At 43.4% G+C, this 7,229-nt stretch overlaps 1 pseudogene; it reads right to left on the reverse strand.

Annotated features, from left to right (window-relative positions):
* Window positions 1-528: 528 nt before the first annotated feature.
* On the reverse strand, window positions 529-1,504 carry LOC135389342 (uncharacterized; annotated as a pseudogene).
* Window positions 1,505-7,229: the final 5,725 nt, after the last annotated feature.

A 7,229-nucleotide genomic window follows, 5' to 3' on the forward strand; every position in this document is an offset into this window, starting at 1 on the left:
TCATGCATGTGATTTCCTCTTTCAGGACCAGTGGCAACCTACCACCTCTGGACTCTGAAGAAATGCCAGGGGATGCACCAGTATCATCGCAAGCTGTATGCAGCGAACGCTCTCCAGCAGAGAATGTGTTTAACAGCATGTACGATGATTCGATAGGGGACATTGACGTGGGGCATTTGACAGAAATCAGGCACAAGTGATGCTGCATCACTCAGCCCTCTACCCAGCCCTCTACCAGGCCGCACGCAAAATTCCAGCAGCTCGTCCAGCTCACCACTCACCGGATGCAGAACCTCTACTACATCTTTACCTGCCAAAAAGAAACGAACTGAACTGCCTTTACAAAAAGAGATAGACCTTTTGGAGAAAATGGCTGTGAGAACTGTAGACTCCGCTGAGCATTTCGGTCTGCTGGTTGCAGAAAAGGTGCGGAACTGTCCCAAGGAGTTACGTTCTCAGATGGAAATCGAAATATTACAAGTTGCTGCAAAATATGAGGTACACCAATAAATGAACACAACAAGGTTGTTAGGTGTCTGGCTCTGTAATATCCAGCAAGTTCCATTGCCATGGAACGTGTCCTTCATTTGCAAAGAACTGCGCATACAGATCTCGCACTCCTTGAGCAGAACTCTGGCTTTTTCTTGCATGTGTAGCTTGCAATGCAAAAGTTGATGTGTCCGCAGCAGTCTAACTGCGCCACGACCCAGCGATGATGTTGCCGAAGGAGTCCTCGTGGTCCGCATATCCAACAGGGCAGTAGGCAGAACTGTTGCGGCACTCGACATACAGGAAATTGTGCAGAACGCAGGCGGCCTTGACTACTCGCTCTGCATTATCCGGCTTGAGCTTGATTGGCCCTCTGAAAATTCTGGACCGTGCTGTCAGAATCCCGAACGCATTTTCCACGCATCTCCTGAGAAACAAAGAACCGAGAAACGTTGCAGTGAGTGCACACAACAAAAAATAACCTTCAGGCAAGGCTGTGTTTAAACAAAGACAAGTGTGAAGCGACATAAGAGCACTAAAGTCCAGACAAAGACACGACAAAGGACTACACCGAGCGCAGGTGTTCTGTGCTCTGTGTTTGTTTCGTATTTTGTCATGTCTTTGCCTGGGTTGTAGTGCTTTTTGCACTATGCCCGTCTACCACCTGCAGGAACGTCACCCTTGTAAAGTGACACATTGCATTAAAACCCACCTTGCTCGACTCAGTCGATAATTGAAAATGCGTTCAGCTGGACTCTCCCTGGACCCAGGGTAAGGCCTCAAAAAATCCTCTCGAAGCTGGAATGCTTCGTCCCCAATAAGAACATACGGCAACGATGCCTCAGAGCCTGGTAACTGCTGAGAAGATGGCAATCCAAGAAGACCAGTAGGCGCTGTAGGCGCTTTGTAGGCGCTGACCAATGGGGGACCTCTTGAACACACCGCCATCACTCATGCGTCCTGGGGCACCAACATCGATGAGGCGAAATAAATAGCTGCTGTCAGCAACTGCCATCAGCACTATGGAAAATGTACCCTGAAAAAAGATTATGTGAGACAAAACTTTTCATGAACTTCACACAAACAGTACCTACCTTGTAATTGTAGTAGAGGCTACCGGTTTTAGGTGGCGCATCTATCTGAATGTGCTTTTCATCTACTGCCCCCAGCAGTTCGGAAACTGCCAGCGCTTCCAAAATCCGTCTGCGATGGCTTTCCAGTCTCTCTCTGTTGGTGGCTAAAGATGCAGGAATAGACATCTCTTGGGACTTGGTTCTGTGCTTTATGTTATTCGCACTAAGGCCATAACAATAGCTTTTCTCATAATTGATTGTGGCTTGCTTGGGCGGCTAACCAACCACTTCAACTATTATTTTTTGCGTGGGGTATATATCCTCGTTGTCACCCTCTACTTTGCCCTCAAACATACCTTCATATAATGTGGGGATAACTCTTGCCACAGAACCTCGCATGTGAGGTGTACCGCTTCTCGGGCTGTTTCCAGACCAACCCTGAACTCTTTGGCGATATCCATGATCGAACTTCCTGAGATGAGATACCTGCACATTTCCACAAAAAACAAGATACTGAAAAGGTCGTACAATAATATTAACGTTTCAAAGATCTCACCGAAGAGTCATTGCTAAGCGCTCTCCGGAGCTTATTGGCTCACGCACGACGAACTCCTTCGTCAGCTTCTCCCGGACCATGTCGTGCAATTTGTCAAAAAGGTCAGGTGTCATCCGGTAGTATCTCAAAAACAAGTCCGGGTCTTGAGTCCGCATGACCTGCATCTGCGGTTACGAGATATTTTTTTCCAACATTCAGTTTCACCATCTTACAGCAGAGAGAGCAGGTACCTACCGATGTGTAGAACTCGCTTTCCGTTTTTCTATTTTGCCACACACGACGTACCCAGGCCTTTCTTCTTCGCATCTGTACCATCTGTGCTTGTTTGAGCACAAGCAAGCCTCTTAATAAGAGCACCTTTTGCCGCCGCTCCATACTTATAGACAAGGGAAACGAACGAATACGAATACTACGCAGACAAGCAACAAGAAACATCTACAAAGTCTCGCTGGCCAAACAATGCCAAACAAGACGCGGCTCATTCAGTATGCCTGTTTCGTATACTAGACCGGTTTGCCGAATTGGCAGCGGAAAGTGGGGACCCAAAACTGAAGGAGAAACATCTTCTTGACTAAAGAAAGCATATGCTAGTGTTATCTTCGATAACCTAGGTACAACATGTTTATTTATGCCCCAATGGAAACCACCTGCGTGCTGACTGCGCCCAGCCCCAAGCAACACTGTGAAAGCTCAGCCGTGAATTCCGCGCCGAGACAGTCGCTCCTTGCGGGTGTGCCGTCGCCGGCGTGGGCGTCAGCGTTTGACGCGCGCTGTGTTTTCGCCGACAAAAAGCGCTCATGCGGGCCCCGCTTTAGAGTATCTCTTTGCTGGCTGTGTTTCTTTGGAGCGCGACTGATACGGAAGACGTACTCAGGGTGCTGCCTTGTTTGCGTCGTCGTCCTGTGTGTGTGCGCGTATTTCGTTTGTTTGTTTAGCTCTGTTTTCGTCATGTTACCCAGGGCGTCCTTGCTTGTGAGCGTGGAAGTGTTGTGACCCCCTGTCAGTGCAGTGCGTTGCTGTGCTTAACTCTGACCTCTTTTATTTGTGCATTTCAGCATATCAGATTATTGTAGAAATCACTAAGCACTAAATTGATTGTTCTGTTCAGCCCAAAAAGATTCATCGTTACGTTGTTAGTGTCTCTTGCTCTGATGAAATTTCACGAAATAGGAACATACCTATAGTATATATTTGTCATTACAATTACTGAGAAAATTTTTCATTTGATATGATGCATTCGACATTGTTAAAATAAATGGCCACACTTTAGTGCCAGCACACTACGTCTGAACCATTCAGGATTCGTAGTTTAGTGGGACCATGTACACAAAATACAGATGTTAAAATGAACCAAATATCTCATAAAGAAGGAGGTGTTATACCAGTTTCACAAGTGGTGTTCAAAGGATAGAGCAAACAGGAATGGACCAAAGAAAACACATACAACAGCTGCAACATCAGCTACAAATAAGCCTGTGCTGTTATTTTGTTCAATAATAGCATTGTGCTTATTTCTTCAACTTCATATATTATTGAGGGAACACTTTTATGCAACTGGTTCGGGACTTACACATTTTCCATGCTCATTCTTTACAAGCTTCTCTCTCAACTTCATACTGGCATTGTAAATTTCACTAGCATTATCATCGCACCATTACATGCCAAACCATCATGACCATCAATGCTTAAAAACTCCCCACAGCTCATGCCATGCCATGCTAAAATACGGCTGCGAACAGCACATCATGCACTAAACAAGTGTAGCAAGGCAGGGTAGGTCGTACGAATTATGGTGTGTAGACAGCCAAAAGACGCGGACAGAAGAACAATGACACGGACGACTGCATCATGCACTACGCTCTGTGAAATCACTCCTTATTTAAGCTTTTAATTTAGGATTCTTGTTTAGAAAGAATTTGCGTTAGTGGTGCAGTTAGTTATCACTCCACTCTAACACAGATCACTCAACTTTGACTGTGAAATGACATAAGAGGCCTGTGTGATGCCATGAGAATGATAACTGCCACTGAATAATTGTGTAAACTTAGTTTGTAACTTTTTATTTGAGCAGCTCTTCACCGCTTGCTTGGCATTTTTTTAGTTTTCCAGTCATGGAATAGTTCTCGGACTATTTTCCCAGTTTTCCATGCTTTACTGGATTGCAGACATCCTGAGCTACACACTGTAATTCAAGCAACTTGGCATTCGAGGATTACATGTTTGTGACCTGCCTCGACTAATTCTCGTTCTTCACACCGATGATAAAGCTCTGAAAAATTATTGCGCAGGCTGCATTTATGCAGTGTGTGGTTATGCAGTTTGACTGTACAGCTTTGTATTGAGAGTTTGTGCTATTTCTTGAGAAACAACATAGTGGAATAACAAAGCAAGGCACACCGGCTAGAGGTGCTCATTCTAGCATGAAATCTCTGTAGTAGCACTGATCATTGTCTGCTTGCTTTCTGTATTGATCTATAGCAGACAGTGAGATGAAGTTTGCAATGGACAAATATGCGCAATGCAAATAAGCTCACACAAAGAAAAGAATGCAACTTGAAATCACGTGCATCTTAGCTACAATGTGCTGTATTACTTTTATTAAAATGTACATGCTTGTATATCTTTCTTCCACAATTTCACTTATTTTTTGAACCACTTCGGTAGTTGTCACTTTGTAGAGGCGGACATATTCATCCAGTTGTGTCAACACAAATCTATGCAACTGGACAGTTTAATATAGTGAGCATGGTGTACTGCATCATGAAGGACAAAGTTTGGGAGCAGACGTATGGGACATAACACTGAATATGTAGTAAAATAATACAGATGCCTCTGCATGACTAACCACCTAACTTCAGTAACGAGTTGTGAACATGCAGTCTTCAGGCAACTTCAGGAAATTAATACATGATGTATGGGGAAATGGTTCAGAGATTTACCAGGACCCAAAGCAACAGTTTCACAAGTTCCGGCCAAATGCATTTTGTTGGCGCACCCAAGATAAGCATGTAATTATTTCGTTCCACATTACTGAACTTTATGCACCCCTAAGAAAACGAAAATGTGGGAGGAGAGGGGGGGGGGGTTCTGAAAAGAAACAGAAGTAGTGTGAATTTCCCGTTAAAAAGAAATGAAAAATTCCACACACATAACCACAAGATTTATGAACCTATGGTGAAGCAAGCTCTTACACAGACACGTTTTTCGTGTGTTACATGAAAGTCAGTGTTGTGTTAGGGATGGCATGGTATGCGATAAGCCTAAGCTAATGCCAGCCACATATTTGTATAGCAGTAAATTTTCTTCACATGTGGCTTTGAAGAACTGCTTACTTGAAACAAAATAAATAACCAGGTGTGACACATATACAATCTAATGTCACAGGCATTTGGTGCCAGTCATTCAGTGAAAGTAGTTTGCATGAGATGCCACATATTCTCCCGGTGACGATGAGGGGGAAGGAAGCTTTCCAGCGATAAATGTGTGTCATGGTGTCGTGTACTGCAACAGCATTCAGGCACTGTTTCGAGTGACAGGTCCATAGATGTTAAAACCATTTATCATGACGCTGATGACACACTCTTAGTTACATCCGAATTTTGTTACCGTAGTATTCCCGTATTGTGTATACCCTCCACTCATTGCATTAGGGGTGGAGTGCGAGTCAAGGCAGAGGAGAGCCGGTGTGATATGGGAGTACCCGAAACCGTGGACACTTAGCATGCACCTGAGCTGGTGTAAGGCGAACAAGTTGTAACATAACTGAATGTACAGTGAGGTACTACACATATGCATAATAGAAGTGGATATTGGTTTGGTTCACTATTTTTAACTCAGCTATGCAGAACACGTTGAAGACAGGCACAACACCAAATTAGAGGCATTGTGACATTCGCGATAAATAGAAGCATGATTGCAATGTGCATGCGGGAGTATATTATAAATCATGTAGCATGATTCCATAGGAATGTGTTTTCCCATTCTTAAGATTTACCTCTACAGGATATGAGACTACACAACAAGAGTGCACTGATCACACTAGTGTAAAGCTGCAGTGTCCTCAAGCAATTTTTAACAGTCCTGCTCACAGAAATGATGCAGAACAGCATGCATACGTTTTAGCTTGAAAGAAAAGCCTTGAGGTTCAGGAGACACAAAAGGGACCCTGTTTTTCTGTTTAGTACTATATTCACACTCAACACCTGAGTACATGGATAAACTCTGTGGCCATATGACAGCTATCAACAACATAAAAGGAGAGATAGTGTAACATGGGTGCATGTTTACCCTGCTTTACTACTGTCATCAATATCCACACTGAACACATGCACACAGAAATTAACTATGCAGTCATATGGCAGCTGTCTATAACGTAAAAGAACCATAGCTACTGTTAACATGGGACTGTGCTCTTTCATGTTCTCGTGTGCTCAGTGTATATACAAACAGCTGCACTGGCAGGACAAATCTGTACCCATGCTAACAGAAGCTAACTTTCTTTTACGTAGTTGACAACAGTCCCGTGGCCATGTACAATATTTCGATGCACTCATGCTACAGTTATGACAGAACCACATTTCCATTTTGATGTTGCGTGTATCAGCTGGCTACTATTCTAATTGTTAATACCATCTATTGATAAGTCTGTACCCTATGTTTTGTTAAATCTATCTGGAAGGTGTTTTATGCAGTAATTGCAGTTGATCTAATTTTCAACTTCAAGTGCAATGCAATAATGAGCAAGGGAGCTCAAAGTTTCTGTACACATTGCCCTTGATTCCTATGCAATTCAGCTGTTTTGCAGTACACCTCAGACATATTAGTGAAGTCAGCATGTGGAATGTAGCAAGGATTTTTTTCCTTGTGCACCGTTGCTTACTTATGTTTTCACGTGACCTCACCAACTAATTGAGCAGGGTATCGAGAGTGCATGTCTCTATGAAAAAAGTCATCCTTGTGGAACTACGTAATAACCTTTATTGTCTGAATATAAACAAAAATCGCACGAATACAAAGTTGTTGTGACGAATGAGTCCACAACGGAGATTTTTTAAGAAATGATCTCCAGAATATCTGTGCTTATACAATGCACAAAAACTGTCAGTGATCGG

Source organism: Ornithodoros turicata, chromosome 3 (assembly GCF_037126465.1).
Source record: "Ornithodoros turicata isolate Travis chromosome 3, ASM3712646v1, whole genome shotgun sequence".
Lineage (NCBI taxonomy): Eukaryota > Metazoa > Arthropoda > Arachnida > Ixodida > Argasidae > Ornithodoros > Ornithodoros turicata.